Source organism: Ischnura elegans, chromosome 6 (assembly GCF_921293095.1).
Source record: "Ischnura elegans chromosome 6, ioIscEleg1.1, whole genome shotgun sequence".
NCBI lineage: Eukaryota > Metazoa > Arthropoda > Insecta > Odonata > Coenagrionidae > Ischnura > Ischnura elegans.
The window spans coordinates 119,122,881-119,141,405 of record NC_060251.1 but is presented as its reverse complement, the minus strand read 5'-3'; the positions used below and the strand labels follow the sequence as shown (position 1 = coordinate 119,141,405).

General features: G+C 39.8%; 1 protein-coding gene and 1 non-coding gene across 2 annotated transcripts in view; one reads left to right on the top strand and one right to left on the bottom strand.

The window, feature by feature from the left end:
* Positions 1 to 1,779, bottom strand: part of LOC124161595 (protein spaetzle 5) — a 117,626-nt gene extending 115,847 nt beyond the window's left edge. The window contains exon 1 of the mRNA XM_046537978.1: positions 1,596 to 1,779. The gene's annotated coding sequence lies outside the window, so the exon portion shown is untranslated. The remainder of the gene's footprint in view (positions 1 to 1,595) is intronic.
* Positions 1,780 to 9,791: 8,012 nt separating this feature from the next.
* Trnas-gga lies at positions 9,792 to 9,864 on the top strand. Its single transcript has one exon. It is a non-coding gene; the product is annotated as a tRNA-Ser (tRNA).
* The last annotated feature ends 8,661 nt before the right edge of the window (positions 9,865 to 18,525 follow it).

Here is an 18,525-nt window from a genome sequence, read left to right as displayed (position 1 = left end):
CGACTAGAATATGGAATTTCACACCATCTCACATCAGAGCAATAAAGCCTACAACATTATTTTAAAATTAATTACTAAACCTAACTCCATAAAAAGACATGGCAGTTCACTGCGTACAAACTCCTGCTGTGATTTTTGTAAAAGAAGTTATGCAAACTTGTATTTAACCTACGTACTTATTAGCTAATTTATGTATTTGTACGCAAAATGCTCATATTTTCAATCATAGTGTTTCTCTTTTTTCTTGGCAATTCAAAATGTTTGTATGTTTAACAATGATTTCCGCATTTTTCTTTTTTTAATGTTTTTATTTCTCGTATCTTTTACTCCTTTAATAACCTATGATTGTAATAATATTTAGGTATATTTTTAATTGTAAATTGCACTATTGTGTATAAAATATCTCAAGGGCCACAAAGGCCCACGATAATCAGGTGAATTGAATTGAAAAAAGTCTCTATGGACAATCACGGGCGCCCTCTTCCTTTTCCTGCAACCTCAACAACAACAACCTCAAAATCAAACTCCTCCAGCACAAAACCTCTCCCTAATAGTCAAATCCTCCGAAGCCTCCCATCAAAGAAAAAAATACCCTCTCATAACATCACAGCGGCAATATGAAGAAACTCCCTTCCCCCTTCAAACACAACAGTCCAAAAAAGTCAACCACAATCCCTACACACTAAATAATAGCCCACTGCGTCAAATTACGCCACTTCAAAACATAACCGCCAAACTGTGATTACCAGCAAAAGATGAATATATCCTGATGCATAAATGCTCAACAGCTACCTAAAAGTGGCGCTCCGCCGTTTTACCGGAATGTTTTTCTCGCTGGGGGAGGGTGGAGGAATCTTCGAAAGCGAATTTCGATGGGTTTCAACTCCACACCGCACAGTGGGAGGGGCCACGAACGCGAGTCCTCAGCCATTCGTGGGGGGCAGTGATCCCTGAACACAACCAACCACTTGGCACATAATGTCACACCTAAGATCTGCTTAACCGGCTGATTAGGAACTTCTCGGATAGTGCACCGGGTCGAAGTAATCGTTGCACGCGACGTTTCACAAGGTTTTCAACACCGGAGACATCTCACCCCAGACCGAACATTGTGTTGACAACACATTACGTATTGACACTCGGTGTATCACCCGAGAAGCACCTCGAACAGAGCAACTCATGGATCAGCTGAGCCCCATTCATATCACTCACAACTTTGCTTCGGCAAAGAAGTTCAATAAAAAAATGAGTTCTTAAGGCTAATCAAATGAAAAAATTAAGTCCCCCCAAATTAAGCCGGAGAAAAATATGCGTTTCGTCCGGCGAATAAATATCTGATATAGATGTGCCGTCTGATTAGAAGAAGAAGCAAGTATTACAAGAAAAACAGACACTGGACGCGTGAGGAATTTTGCGACTAGATCGGTTTGCGTGAGCACGTGATTGTTTAGGCTCTATTCATTACGTCAGGACGAATCACGACGAAACTTAGGTTTCTCGTCCAAGAACTCTTTCCAGCAGCCTGCATCCCGGCTGAACCCGCGTCACAACACACTGCGTCACCGCATCGGAGGATTAATTTGCTGTGCACTCACCGAAAGACAGTCACGGCGCTGGACTCACGCTGGGCACGCGCGTGCGGGGAAGTGCAGCGGTTAGCACGCGAATGCCGCACCAGAGCCACACATGTGCGATCTCTCCGACCTTCGACGGGAGTGCCGCGCGGCGGCGAACGGACGAAGCACACTGACACACACACACTCAAGAGGACACGAGCGAAAAGAGTGAAAGCGCAGCGACGCGGCGCGCCGTTTTATTGTTTCGGCGAATTCCGGGAGGGGAGGGGGAAGTGGAGGGGGGAGACGGAGGGGAGGTGGAGATTTGAATGAATGAATTGGGCGCACATCCGCAAGGGGCGTGCATCCCGTTGAAGGCGCTGGCCGAGTGTGAGACTCGCCCACACCTACACACTACGAGACCACTTCAAGGGCGTCTGGCAGGGGGTGAGGGGCAAACGGAAAGCGCCTAATGATTGACTTAGAGGAGCAGTGGCGCTGCGCTGGGGGGGGGGGAGGGGGGTGATTGGGGGATAAACCCCCCCTCCCCCAGAGCTCAGAGAAATTTTAAAGTTTCACCCATTTTACTTATTTGGATTGATATTACTAATAGAACAGTGTAAGTATTTATAAAATATCTCTCAGAAAGCCGCAAAGCTCACCATTTTGAACCATTTATCTTAAAATTCAGCAATTTATTAGTCTCGTACCTACCGATTATCCTGGTGGGTCCTCCATACCCCCACACACCCCGGTATTAGTCCCACCTAAACCTCCCCCCCTCCCCCCAAGGCTTAATTCCTAGCTGCGCCCCTGTCGAGGACAGTGGCGTAGCCAGGAATTTCGTTCGGGGGGGGGGGGGGGTCCAAAACCAAGGGGGAAATTTTTGAAAAATAGGGTACTAAGTAATGGGTTTTAAACTAAATTTAACACTTTTCACAATCGAAAAAACTTCATTTGTTAAAAAAATACTTTGTAAATTCATAATTTTTGAATATTTTGTTTTCTTTTATCAAGTAAAATAATTGTGCCTATATATTTCGGGGGTGGTCCGGACCCCCCGAACCCCTCCCTGGCTACGCCACTGGTCGAGGAGTGTGCTGACTCGCTGGCTTCTTTGCTGAAAGATTCGATCAGGCTTGAAATATATAATCGTTTCTCTCCAAATCAGAGCCAGTATGAGCGAGAGGAAGATCAACTGTTTGGGATTGACAACTCACGGATAGTGGGTCAGAGACTGGCGATGCAATTCAAACGTGATAAAGATCTCGAATGACGGCGCCTTGTATGCCTCAACGAGCACATATGATCCGGCACAGAAGGGCGTGGGCTTAATGAAATGCAAAGCGAAGGTGCGGGATTCGTGGAAACCGCTTCGAGCGTAAAAAAAGCGTTTACCAAATTGAAACGAGTGAGGCTGGGAGGCAAGAGAGATTCGGAGGCTGCGCGCAACGTTTAGATTTCTTCAACAATTGAGAATAGATATCTTTCAGAGCGACTCGTAGAACATCATATCATAGCCTCGCTATATTTCTACGTCTATATGTTGCCGACCGGATTGGTGGATATTGGAATTCGTTTTCCACTGAACAATGAAGGACTTTTATAGATGATAGGCGTAATTTCGTTGAAGAATTTCCTCTCTGTTTGTAAACAGCTGATGTCCCCTACTAAAAATGCGCACCTAAAACCATCTTCGAAAATTATTACTCTAACATTAATTACGACCATTCAATTATCACGGGTAAAATCCAAATCCTTGTCACAGCGGATGAGAAATTGCACGACTATTTTCGTAATGGAGACATTTGATGACCACACCTATAGCTCTTATGCATCTCCATCGAACGACCCAGGACCCATGAGGCATTCGCACTATAACCAGTCCATACATCAAGAAGATTGTGGATTCAATAACTCCCTCAGCCAGCATTTAGGTGGAAAGTACTTACATATCATCAACGTTATTTCTCACTCAGTTTGAATGCCAAGAAAGCGGCCTCGCACCGGCTAAATAAGATCCCAAAAGGCCGCCAGCTAGCTAGATATATAGAGGTAGACAAAGAAGACACACTCTCCACGCCAAGTCAATGGATACACATTTACTGAGAGGATGGGAGAACAATCTATTAAGTGCGGTCTTTCAAACGCCGAGCTGTTTATCTTGTCGCGGCGATACGAACAGCCGGAGGAGTCGTCATCACAACACCATTTATTTCAAACTAACGAGTGCAATTGCTGCCCTCTAGCCGACTATCTGGGCGTCTCTCACCGCTATCTCGAGACCGAGATACGTTTTCTTGGAATGAATTCGGAGTTTCAAATCGCCAGCAATTTCCAAATGATGAGTGTTCAACTAAGCGAGAAAGATATTCCATTAAGCTGGATCTACGCATCGAAGTTGACCGCAGCCGCGATCGACCATTACTATCGACTCGTGCGAATGGACGGTGACCAATTAATTTGTCTGGGACCCACATTTTAAAGGAGAGGTGAAGAAATTGGAGAAGGTGCAGGGAAAGCCTGCTAGGTATGTGTTGGGAAAGCGTAAAAAAACGGAAACTGTTTCAGAAATGCTCAGAGTTCTAAGGTGGGAGAGTTTACAAGAGAGGAGGAAAAGAAGCAGGCTAATGTTTAGAATGATGAGTGGGGAAAAAGCATGGAAAGAGTTTGGGAAGGACATTTCAAAACCCAGCTTTGTTGGAAAAAATGATCACCAGTTCAAGATAAAGTGCCGATCAAAAAGGACAAATACAAAGCAGTTCTCCTTCTTGAATAGGACCATAAGGGACTGGAACGACCTACCAGCAAAACTATTTGAGCCCTTCCCGAAAAATTTACATATTTTAAAAAAGCGGTTGAAGAAGTAGGGACCAAGGGTTTCTTATAATGTTTTCTATTGTTTTTGCGTCATATGTACATGTTACCACCAGGCCAATGGCCTACTTGTAACAATTTAATAATAATAATGACCATACGAGATCACTGTAATGTTAAAAATAGAATGCCTACACCCCCTCCCCAAGTGAAGCCCAGAACTTGCGCATCTCGCCATCTTGATAAGGATCGAATAGAATTGCGCACCGTTTAATTATGTAGAAAATTACGAAACTTTGAGTTTTTTCTCCGTTAAAATATTTTCGCACTAGATTGCAACTTGGAGGCTATAATACTTTAATCCCATGCGACAATTCTTGAGCCCCTAAATGTATTCACTCTTCCCCCAATCGCGCATTTACCATTTAACTTATAATACATGAGGAATCGGCCCGGCCCGTCCTTCTCCAGCCTCGCTTCAAGCGCTCCCATTGTGCATTTCGCTATGCCATTGCCTCGATGTCACTGTTCAGTGCCAGAGGAAGATATTGTGAATGAATTGAAGACGTGATGGATATTGATTCAATCTATTTGCGAAGTTGAAGCAGTTCAACTTTAAACGAAGCAGGAATAGCACATGATTATGGATATATCGTAAACAGCAACATAGTTATAATTATGCAGCAACAGATTGCTATTTTTTTATTTCTAACTCATGAGTGAGCAGTCATAAGCCATAATTCAAGCTTATTTTCATCACAAACAAGATGAGATGAAAATATACCGTTTTCGCCTTGGGGGGTCTTATTTGTATCTTTCTATTTCTACCACCACGAAGCGATTCGGAAATCATGGGACACTTAGGTGAAGATATTATAGAAGCCACGTGTATTTTGAACTTCAACCTCAGCCGTCAACTTCAACGCTTAAACCAGATTTAACATTCAACCTTCCGATTTAAGATCCATCCACGGATATTACAACAAAGCATTCTTGTCACCCTCTGCGGATTTAAACGGTTTTACAAAACGTCACTTGGAGTCGCTGACGGGCTGGGCGATCCTAATTCCAACGAGAAATGATCCATAGGAATTTAGGGCTGTTCACCATAATTTATATTCGTAGCTGATGTGATCTGTTTTATTGGTAACTTCTCAATATCTTTCGATTGTAAGTATAATGTTGAGAACTAATAAAATCGCTCTCCACTTATTGCCTTGGACGTTTTTGAAAAGGAATTAAAATGCGTCAGAAGTTGCGACCGATATCAAACTTAAAGTGAATCGGACGAGTGTCTCACCTGCGCAGACGCGAATCGCTTTTCACGCCCTCACCAACTTTCCTCTCCTGCCAATAACGCAGCAATGATTTTTCGATCATTTTGTTGGAAATCAGTCGAAGTTTGTCCACCACCAGTCACGTTCGGCCGAGCGCTGCCTCCTTCAAGGCCAAGTGCCCGTGGCGGTGAATACATAGCGAGAACACGGTCACGTAAAACAGCCCTCGCGGAAATACAACACGCGTGTCTGGCCCAAGGAAGAGAGCGCTTGATCGGAAGACAACTCCCTTGGGTCTGAAGCCAGATGGCGAATTTCGGGAAACAAAGTACACATTCAAAGCATTCCACCACAAAAATAAAATATTTCAATAGATTAATACATAAATTTAATAAACCCGCGTTTTTATTCGAATTGAAAACAAGAAAATAAACCACCCTGCCTTGGCCCGAGGCCAGACTTGAAAATATCATTGATAAAGGAACACATGTTCAGCATCAAGAATGCGGCTATAAATTTGGCACTGGAGTGATATCAATCATCATCATATTACTCAGATTTTAGTTATATCATTGAAATTAATATTTACGGTGAAAGAATTTGGCCAAAGATGTTGAAATTGACTCGCACCACTTTTTTGGTTGTGAACATGCTGTCTTTTCCATCCGTAAAATCTTAGCCTTCTGCCAAGGTAGGCAAGGTATATTATCTTCTTTTTAGTTCAAATAAAAACGCGTTTTTCATTTATGTTTTATTATAATATAATATTAATTTATAAATTTTATGTAGTAGTAGTATTTTTAGTAGTACCAAAAATATAAGGAAAAGGTAACGATCCTGCAAGGAATCGGAACTCGAATCATTAAATACGTTGCTATGCGCGTTATCCGAAGTGTCCAAATGTATCGTGCCCTCACCAATTGCGAAGAATTAAATGGAATTAGACTTGTGTTTCCGCTGAGCGGTCGATGAAAATGTCATTGGTCATATTGCCTCGAAGGAGTACAAGTAGCGTTCACTTAGCGATTATCTTAACTTTTTCTAATTACATTTCTGCAGCACTGAAGGACGATTGTGTTTCAATGTTGCTGTTAATTATGCGATTTTTTTGTGTCTTTTACCGTTGTTTGCAGACATGGCTTGCAAACTATGATGATCTTTTTACATAGACCTATACGTAAGTAAGCAGTTTTATGATGCAAGAAGTAAGTTACGCACCAATGATTGACCTCGAAATGCGCCCAGTACGAGCTGAATGGATTATGACAAACAAAATATTTCGTTGTGAGGGGATGATAGTCGCCATACGTAATTATGAACTGAGATATTTATAAGATTCCTTGGTACATTCGACCAACATTGTAGAAGTGCATGCTACTTCGCGTGTGGGGTTTTCTTCTATTTGTTACAAATAACGGTACATTAAGGTTTCCATTACGAAAGCTTAATTGCAGGTAATTATTTAAGTATTTAGTTGCTCCACGTGGTGAAACTATGGATTCGCATAGTTACTTGGAGGGCTCGACCTGGCACATATATTATGATGGCTGTGCTGTCGTTGGAAATAGGGATCATTACCTTTATGTAATTTTCAATCAGTTACAATCACATTTTAAATTTGATAAACTCTTTTTTTATGTCTTGATCATGAACACGGTAGATGGGAATTAATTTCCGTGGTCACTTAGAACTTCTGTAGTGTCTAGTTCTTGGGTTAATTGCTGAGAACACCCACGCTTGCTTAACTTTTTGTATCATTCCGTAACTTGGTTCCATTTGTAATTATGCGACTACTTACACCTTTCTTCGCTTCCAGACTCAAAATTTTTCACATCATTCTCAGCTGAAATTACGGGGACATTTTTAAAGGATTTCTCTGGTTGGTATTTGCCTATTTGCAAATGAGCGTTTATAAGGGTCAATCGTATTTTCCTTGTATATTTCACGACGACAAAGTAGGTAATAAATATTCCGTACAAACCGAAAAATGACCAATGGTGCAAGGGTGATACAGTAATTATTTAAAATTGTTATCAAAGCACTTAGAGCAGCTCTTTATTGGCCTCTTACAGCGTGTGTTTTGTTACTAGCTACCAGTAAAAGTTCACAAACATCCATGCCCTTTAAAAGAACAAATCTATTCAGGCGGGACTCGAACCCAAGGCCTTTGGTTTGGCATGCGAGGAATATACTTGTCCGCCACCGCCATGCCATTGAGAGGACGCAGTGGAGGTAGACGGGTCATTAAAGGTGACGCATTCCTTGCTTAAAACTTGCTCTATAATCACGACAATTACAATAGAAGACTCTCCACTCGACCTCCAAAAAGATTCATCTAGATTGTACTCTCAACACCACTTTGTCGAGTCGTCGCACACGACTCCACTATGGGAAAGGTTGTGTCCACCATTGTTTTACTAATCGCCCATAAGAGTATCCTGGGGAAATGGACAGTTGCCACGTTTGTCGAGGTTTATTGAACGCATAAAGATCGTCTGGAATTCAAGAAGAGCTGAGATATTTTATGGAATCGGAGACACGCAGATCCGAATTTCAGTTCAGGACAATTAAGCTATAATTATGGCTGCTAACAGACATTTTTATTCATGATAGTGTTATCCATTGTATTCAATACTTTTCAGTGCTATTCCTCCCAATTGCAAGCACCATATTTCAAATATCGAGCATATGTGGAGCCCTCTACATTGTACGGTTCTCGGGATGGGTGGGTTGGATTCGAGAGTGGTTAATTGAAGATAGGTTGATTGACGAGGCGTTGTTTGGCGAGGACTTGGTTGGCTAGATGTTGGTCGGCGAGGGGTGGGTGTGGTATAGGCGGGTGGGGTAGGGGTGGGTAAGGTGGGAGAGGGTCACGAAGGGAGGGAGAAATAGGAAGGGGCAATATTCAGAAGAGCATCTATCGGTGATGGAGGTGGTTTTTTTGTGTTTGGTGGTGATGGTGGAGGATAGATGACAATAGCAGGACAGCTTGGAGCTCTTCGTACGCCAAATATTTTTTCGAAATAGTCTTTTCTAGATACAACATCTCTCTCCTCCTTCCTCCCAAAGGAGCAACCTGGAAGAGCGAAGACAATTATCAATATATATTTGACACTTCCATTTTTCCACCGGCACTTCACTTAGTTTTTCGATTAGCAAAATTATAATGAATCCACGGTGGAATTAATTTTAAAATATTCACCGGTTTTTATGCTTATTTTACGGTAATACCGGATTAAAATTTTCAAAAACTTCCGGTTTTATTTACTTAAGCTATAATGCGGAGCTTCTCTCAATCTCAGTTACTTCACGAAAGCTGTTAGCTACTGAGTTCCCCAATCCCGCAATACGTCCATTCCCAACGCAACCACGACGCGGTGTACCCGGAAAATGCAGCCAACATTACCAGCGGACCGCGGAAGCCTTCGCACCAATACGTTCATTGGTTTGATCATATCTTATTCTATAATAACTATTCTAGACTTTCGTAGTATAACCAAAACTTGAATTACACGTTTACACTTCCCTACCAGCACCTGGAAATGTCATGTAGAAGGCCAAGAATTGCTTTACTTAAATCGTAAATCACCCCGTGGATCCACAACGTCGCATCCATATTCCGTATGCCCATCCCAAGATTACACCCTGTCAAACACTCATTTGCTTTTCCCTATTTAATTCTGCATGAATATATATATATATAGCAGAAGGTCCGTGGTTCGATTCCCGGTTCAGGTGAACTTTTTTCCATGTGTTTTCGGCCTTCATTCCATCTCCACGCCACAGTGTGTCATCGTCTTGCATTTATGTTTCTATCTCTTTCTTTCAATTTCTATTATGTGTTATTATGATTGTATATTCGCCTGTGGCGACCTGTGTGAATGTGAATTTGAAATGTATATGACCTATATGGTTCGTTTCCTCTTCTTGGGATCAGCGTTCCCCGAAACGCATGTTCTATATCTTTCCTGCTGTGTGTGTGATTGTGGCCATCTTTAATTCCATTTCTTCTTCTGTCCGCGTTGAATTCTTCGTTCGTGGCGGGACCTACGCCCAGAGCCATCTCTTGGCCAAATGATAGGGCTAGACCTCGGGGGATTTGGTGTATAAACCCCCGCCGAAAACACTGGAGATTAGATTAGCCTGGATAGCTCGGTGGTCTGAGCATCTGCCCGGAAAGCAGAAGGTCCGTGGTTCGATTCCCGGTTCAGGTGAACTTTTTTCCATGTGTTTTCGGCCTTCATTCCATCTCCACGCCACAGTGTGTCATCGTCTTACATTTATGTTTCTATCTCTTTCTTTCAATTTCTATTATGTGTTATTATATATGTATCTATTTATCTCAGCTATTACTCTCTGAGCAAGGCGTAAGTTTCTACACATCACCCATTAAGCATCTTTAACGTTTAACGAGCCTTCATTTGGGGTTTACCACATGCTAGCACTACTTACGCATTAGTTTTTCGCTCTAATATATTTAATGCGACCTTGTTGGATGCGCATTTATTTTAATTTTATGTATTTGTAATTTATCATTGCTAAAGAATACTAGGAGGTTTAATGTAAATGCGAGGAAATAAAATAACATGTATCGGAACTGAACACCGTAACATTCCATAGCTAATTTATTCGCCCGAACACGGTCAGCATATTGATATAATTATCGAGCAGTTCTGTCGTGATAAATAATCTTAAAATAATAGGAAAAAGATATGAATCACAAATGAGCAATAACTTACGCGAAAAAAATATTAATATAATATTAAAAATGTTTAATAAGCTTTGTAATCGAAATCAGGCAACAAATAGCCGTTTCAGCGCTATCGCCTAGATAAAATAAAAATTTATCATACAATTACTGCTTATATGATACAAAATTATTTTTTATGTCTAAAAATATATAAAATAAAGTTGCATGCCGAAATACAGTGAAAATAGAAATGATTTGACCTATTTCAGCAATGCATAAAATACAGGATGTCTCCACGTTACCGCCACAAAGACAACAATACTGTTGTCTAAGCGACACTTTGCCTTATGGTGCAAAACATTGCAGAAGGAGTTTGATGCTATTAAGCTGAAAAGTGTGTAATATTTCTCGCATTTTAGAACCTGCAAGAGATAAAAGCGGAGAGAAAATACAACAATTAGGTGATAGCGAAGAAAAATAATTATAGATTTCGCTATTGTTCCAAGAAATTGGATAAAATGGGCGGCGTCTGTGAGTAAAATTTTATTTTTTTATCTCAAAGTAAACAAAAACATATTGTTACACTAGAATATCTTGGAAAATTTTATGGCAAAAGTATTAATCAAACATGGGATCGTGCAAATAATGGGCAATAAATTCCATCACCGTTCCACCGCTAGCAGTAAGAAACGTTCGCAAAAAATAAAGACTATTTCTAATGAAATAAGGGTATTTATATTGAAATTGTGTGCCACTCTGTAAAGTACCTTTCGATATAAGACACGGTCTCAGGCGTTACATTGTGGAATTATAGAATAAAATAAAATAACTTTGTTTTATTCCACACTTTATTTTAAATAGCACGACTCGGGTTTCAGCATCTAATGCTATCATCAGGTGATACCTGAAATGCTGAAACCCGGGTCGTGCTATTTGAAATAAACTGTGGAATAAAACAAATTTATTTTGTTTTATTCTATAAAATACCTTTCCATGATGTTCATGGAAAGAATAATGGATAAACAAAATTGCAATATAAAGTCGTCAATGATGACGTAGGACAAATATTTTCATGAGAGACATTGAGATCAAATACCAATAAATGTACTTGCAATCTATTTTGTGCAGTCAAAACAATACTTCCCGAAAATAATCATAAAAACCGGTGAATGCTATAACATTATTTCCACAGTGGGAGCAGATTTCATATCGAAAAAGTAAGTCAAGCGCCAGTGGGAAAATGGAAGTATTGCACACATATGTAAATGTATATATCGATAATCTTCTTCGCTCTTATAGGCTGCTGCTTTGGGAGGAAAAAGGAGGAGGAGAAGAAAGATGCTGATTTTGGAGAAGATTACTTCGAAGAAAAATTTAGCGTGCGAAGAACACCAAGTTTTACTGTCACCCATCCCCCTCCACCACTATCTAACACAAATATACCACCTCCATCTCCAATTGATGTTCTTCTAAATACTGAACCCTACTCCTTCCCTCTCCCTCAATCAACCTCTCCTAAATCAACCGCTGTTCAATCAATCTCCGATGAATCAATCTCTCTGCAACCAACCTCTCTTCTATCAACCTCCAGTGAATCAACCTCTCTTCAGTCCATTTCACCCAGTCCGAGAATCTTCCGAGGATACGAGTTCGACAGGGGGGAGGATAAGCTGTTTCGATATTGGCTATATTTCGAGAAAAGAAATTGACACTGAGGTCGGTAACGCTTATTTTAACTTCCTTCTCAATTTTATCATCTATGCCTATTTCTCTAGCTAATTCATTTAGTGGATGCTAAGCACTGCATGAAGCAAGTGACTCTGTGCGCAGTCATGCGCACGGCTGCAAAGTTAAATAAACATCAAGGATGTCCAAAAAAGGCTATTCGGGCTTCCAGCCGGGTGGCTTCCCTCCATTCTGCCGACGTTTCGGAACACGAGTCGGGTTCAATCCTCAGGGCTAATGATGAGTTGATAGTGAGTGTACCGAAACGTTGGCAGAATGGAGGGAGACCACCCGGCTGGAAGCCCGAATAACCTTTTTCGAATATATTCTCCGGGAAAGAATCAGATCTAACTTCATGAAGGATGACGTTGGCCATGAAAAACTATTTGAATAGCTGGGATTCGAATACGAATATCCCAATTGCCGGTCAGAATTCAGCCTGTACACAATCAAGCCATTTTCTCAGATCGAAAAAAGGGATGGGTTTTACCAAAAAGGTGATACCATAGCCTACACTGTAGCATTTGTGACGGAGGACGTGCCTACTAAGCCTCTCCCACAGTGAAACTCCGACAGTGGCTTGTACAGGTACTTCACACCGACAAACTTGCTAGCACGCTCGACCTGAAATTGGGAGATCAGCGTGCTAGTCCCGACTATGCCAAATATGTTTTCATCGCGAACAACATCCTTTCTGTATATAGTGGAAGAAAATTTTAATTTTCGATAATTATTGGTAAAAACTCCTCCAAAAAATAATGGACCGGATTGGGAAAATTGTATGCTACCACTGGTATAATTGGCACATTACCGTGGATGGACCGCTTAGTAAGGTATGTTAAGTTAGTCAAATACGAAGAAAAGTGAATATCCCTGCATCAAATTACTGTGAAAATAATTTCATCTCTTGACATTAATTATTTTCCTGTCAAACATATATCTTACAATAAAATTTCTTTCCAGAAACACGATAAAAATTAACGTTTCTATCGTGTCATTATTCTTTACAGATATTTTTGAAACCAAACGAGAATTCATCCAAACCTTTACATTGAATTTCTTCAAAACTTGGACTGTTTTGCCCACTGAAAAATGGCTAATAAAAAGATAAGTCTCCTCCTACAGCGAAATTCAACAGCTACGTCAAGCTACATCTACATCAAGAACTAAAGAAACATTGTCTGTTGTCTTAATCTAGAGGGACGCGACGCATCAGTATCGTCGATGGCATATGATTTCATGGTTTACTACAATGTGTTTCTTATTTTTTGCAGTGGAAGACGTCTGATGCTGCTGTGGATCTTATGGAATTTACGCAACCCGTCAATGAATTGAGAAAAACTGAAAACTGTGAACATAAAAATGTATTTCTAAATTTTCAGTAATTTCATTTGTGTTCCATTATGATCATTTCCTCCTAAATTGTTGTGTGTGTAATAAAACACCCAAAACACAAAAATGGATCATTTAATTGCCTTTTCCCTTAGCAAATTTATTAGGAAATTAGGCAATCCAAGTTAGAGTATTTTTCATCTCTAACAAATAATAATGAATAACCGTAATTGTAGCTAAATTTCATTTAAAGTATGATTTCGACTTTAAAATAGAATTTCGTTTGAATTTTCTAAAAGTCACTTCTGAAGTAGCTTCCGCAACTTTTTCGGCACGAAAATGTTTCAATATTTTCTATATCGTTACGCGAAGTTTAAAATAAAGTTTATTAGGATTTAATCAAATATATTTTAGTCAGCCGATAAATCAACTGCATCATTTTTTATATTCCTCTGATAATGCCACTAACTGCTGAATCTGAAGCATAAACATTGGGAGGGTAATCTAGGGACCCGATTTGCGTTGCTGCAAGGATACGTTTGGCGACCAATCCGAGATTTTTTTAACACTTTGAGTGCCGGCTGGTAAATTTGAAGCCCTACTGAAAAATCCAGCCATTTTTACTATATTCGTACATTTTTTAAAACATTAGCATCAAAAATATATTTATATCGATGTGCATTTCAATAAAAATGGACTTTGCTCTACTTTATGTATGATTTGGATAACATTTATTGCTAATTTTTAAATATATAATTTAACAATGAAAACCTACTGTTTTTGAAAAATAAAAAAAGGTGCAACATATGATGTACCGCCATTCAATGCATAATAATTTTTTAATACGCTCTATTTGAACTATTGAATGCATGGAAATCATAAAATAGCATTGTTCCAAGCAAAGCATAATAAATCCTGGATGTCAAAAAGGGTCAATGCACCCTAAACGAACGGTCCATTGGCCCAAAGAATTTTCACACTAAGTGGCCTAAGGTGAGGATGCCGGTAGCTACAGAGGACTTTTCGTCCTCAAGGCATAAAGGGAACTCTTTTTCCATCGAGCAGTTGATTTTTGAAAAAACAGAACCCTTAAGCAGTAAACTGGAAAAGTACCACGGGCGAAATATTACGGCTTCACGCATACAAAGCCAATTAAATGGAAAGACGTAATATTACGTCCATTGCAATCGTCAGAAGGATTAGCAGGACGTAATATTACGTCCATGGCACGCAAAGTGTTAATGGCTGTATTTTAATATCGACGTAAAGGACTACCCGCTGATGACATATTGGAGAGAGACTCCGGTTCCTTCGGCTATATCTGAGCTTAGCGCTGTGGAAATTAAAAATCTATTGATGAACTTTCAAATTTGAATTTAAATATTCCATTTATTATACATGCGGACGAGAATTTCGCAAAAGAATTAACCAAAACTTTGTTGCAGGGAAAGCCGAGGAATGGCTCTGACACAAGAAATACAGACTGGAAATCAGATGATTGAGTAATTCTTTCGTGATTGTTCCTCGTCGGACGATGCTGAAACATCAAATATTAGTAAGACTGACGAAGAAAGACGCACTTGGTGTGAACTTTGGTGCATCTGGGGCGTTCGAGAGGTAGGGGAGCGGGGAGGGGACGCCGCACAGTGGTCCCAAATCGAAAAAAGCTGGCCAAAAGTCGTTTTTTCGAAAAATTTCAAGGAATTTTTGAACCTTATTTTCGGATTCTACAGGATATGGTCTACAAAATACACTACTAAGTTAGTATTTTTGTTCATCAGAGCGGCTGCAGTGATCCGTCAAACATGGAGCATTCACCGTAAAAATCACAGTTGCGTGAAATCGGTCGATTTTGAGGAAGTTCAGCGTCATGCAGGACAACCTTTACGCGATATATTTGGCCAAAAACATTTTTAACTACAAATATAAACATTATTACATAGTGAGACATAAATTTTATTCGGATTTTACTATGTTTACTATTTTATATATATTTTGTAACTTTTAGTGTTTTTTACCCGAATTTTCAAATAAAATGTACAATATCGTTTAGAAAGGCACGTGAATGCACGGTGTCTTTTGCACCAATATAAAGGGAAAAGTATATGCAACGCAGTAGTGAAGAAAATTTTTGCTACTAGTTGCTACTCCGACCTCAGCATTGATTTAACTATAATGATGCAATGCGCTGACGCGGGCGGCGGCCTGGCTGGCGCGTGGTAGGGCTCGAGGAAATCCAGTATTTATGGGTGTTATTCAACATTGTTGGATATTTTATTTCTACAAAAAATATTTACCCTATGAATAAACATCTCTTGTCATACGTAGAACGTTTTATCATTAATAGTTTCCATTTGACCTTACCTTTTATTTACGCGTGCCCATGCTCTCATAAAAATTGCTTAAGGACTCGAGCGGAAGGATATATTTATGGAACGAAAGTTCGCAGCTGTGCTTATCGTAATCCTCAAAAACATGAATGCATTCAAAACAAAAAAGAATCCCTCAAATGCTACTCCCCTTTCCTTCCGTTAGACGGGTTAGTTTTCGCCCTCACGCGGCACATTGTCCCTCTGTCGCCTCCTTAGCGGCCTCCTCAACCACATGCAGGGCAAACGACGGCCGAAAAGGCCTAGGCTATTGATTGCGCCCATCGGGAAAAAACACAACCACCGCTCTCTGTACACTTGTTATGAATTGCACTTTGGCCACCGGGGATGAACGGAGTAAGCCTTTTCACCTTTCAAATGTGATATTTCCTAGAAAATGGAGATAATAGCATCGAGAACCTCACACTGTGGAAACCCCAAAATTACTTCCAGACATCGCTTGCCCGAAATTTTCTCGCCAAAACTCAGTTTTACTCAGATTTTGCCAAACGAAAGACGTGAAAGTTAGTTTCCTCAAGCGTGAAGATCGAGTCTTGAAAAAGTCGAGTATCCTCGAACTTTTTAAAGAAGACTTGTGGGATTGAAGAAGAGTGCCCATAGTGTTTTAGTTCGATAACTCTGAAAATTTTCACGCGTCTTGAGATGCATGAAAAATTTCTTGAAAGTGGAAAAGGGTCCGTATCGTTTAAAAACCAATACATATTGGATTGCTGGAGCAACAAGTTAGAGTTAGATGAGGACGTTAATTCGAAAGTTATCCTAAAAAAATTGCGGAGAAGTGTTTTTTCTCTCAAATTATCTTCGCCGGTGGAAGGAAAGAAAAAGAAATGACAGGTTTTTTAGAAGAAAGTTCGCTGACTGCCTAAATGAGAAGTTGAAATTTCCTCCGCCTTTATTTAAACAATTTGAGAAGTCCAGTGAAAGGGCCTAGAGATGGAAAACGGAGGATCTTAGAGCTAGCACATCGCCAGTAGAGCATCCATGAGTTATCGAAGCAAAGGTGATGAGTTCGTGGCGAAAATAATAAATGAGGTGACAACAACCACTCTCTCAAGAGCGCGGCGAGTGTTATCAAAATGGAGAGCCAAGGATGTGAGGCAAAGTAAAATCTCCCACGAAGAAGCCCTTTCCATGATCGTTTCTGGCAATTTCACGAAACATCAGTACTTGCTCCTCAATAAGACGGACATCTAAAGAAGCTGCCCTTCCTATTGTCCACTTGTCCGAGGAGGCAATGGAGGCGAGGAATAAGGACATAAGAAGATTCAGGGAGCACCATGCAAGGAAATTTTCCTGGATAGCAACGAATGAAGACCTGTTTAAAAGATTACTCCTAACTTCAGATGCAATGATATCAAGTATTTCTAAGGCTCAAAGAAGGAAATTACTTTAATTACCAGTCGAGGTAAAGAGTTTATTAATCCTGGAAGAATTGAGTGGATGACGACTGTGATGAGGATTTGTCGGATAGTGATCATGAATGTATTTAAATTTTTTTCGTAACAATGACTGAGAAAGATAAGGAGAAATGTTAACTTATTTTTTTGATAATTAAAAAAACCCAAATTAATGGAAAATCTCATTTAATTTTTCGTACCAAATCATGTGCTCGTTAAATTGATGCCTCACTTCGTTAAGAGCTTATTGCAAGCGTATCAATAAATTTGGCGTTTAACTTGAGTTATAGGAGTTATGAAATATTGTTTATAACATTTCAATGATTGTAATAATGCCTCCGTTGAAACTTGTGAAATACGGAACCCCGTTTAAAATTGCTTTCAAATCCATTGGCACGTTACAAGGAACTATAAAATTATCTACTTAATTAGAATTAGATATTATAATTTTTAAACAATTAATGCAGTACAATAATATTAATAATATACTTATAATATAAATTTCCAATTAATATTAACTTATTTTTCGTATCAAATACGATCAAACATATGAGAAAGTAGAAAATGTTCTCTTGGTTCATTCAAAATAAGTTGTTCAAAATTTGTCAAAAAATAAACAATGCAGTCATTTTATATGCATTTATGTATGTTTTAAATAACTAATTCAGTTTTATGATATGTATAATTTTAATTTACTATCACCAGTATAATCTCAAATTCCAATGTTAAAAAAATTAATTGTTTAAACAAAATGTGAAATAGCAATAAAATTATTGCAAATACATAAAAAATAGTTATAAATTCAGAATAAGCGGGTCAAAAACAATAAGAATAGACCTTTAGATCAAATATATACATAATAACAACGGCGTAATTAATTTTGGCCAGCTTTTTTCGATTTGGGACCACTGTGCGCCGGCGGCCTTCACCCAAAATCCATTTAGTCACAGCTTTCGGACGATACCGGAATAGCAGCATATCCTAAGTTACCACACCTTCATAGCCACTCGAGAGGCGTCTTCATAGACAGTAGGCTCCTTTCCTGCGTTCGCAGATCTAAAAATATTTCATCACTTCTCTAAAAGTTGGTAACATCGATTTGTTTAACGCCGACGAGGCGCCTAATAAGGGACAAGTCGTCTCACTACGCATCCTTTTTTACCTTCTACCATCTTCCGATTTATATTATCAAAGATGAACGCTCTCCTAGCAGCACACGCGGAATGAATTTTGCTGCATTCGAGGCGTGGGAGGGGGAGAAGCGAGCGGGGAGGGGACGGGATTGGCTAGCTGCTCTTGTATCCGCGACGCTCCGTGGGCGTTGGAATATTTTCTTCGCGG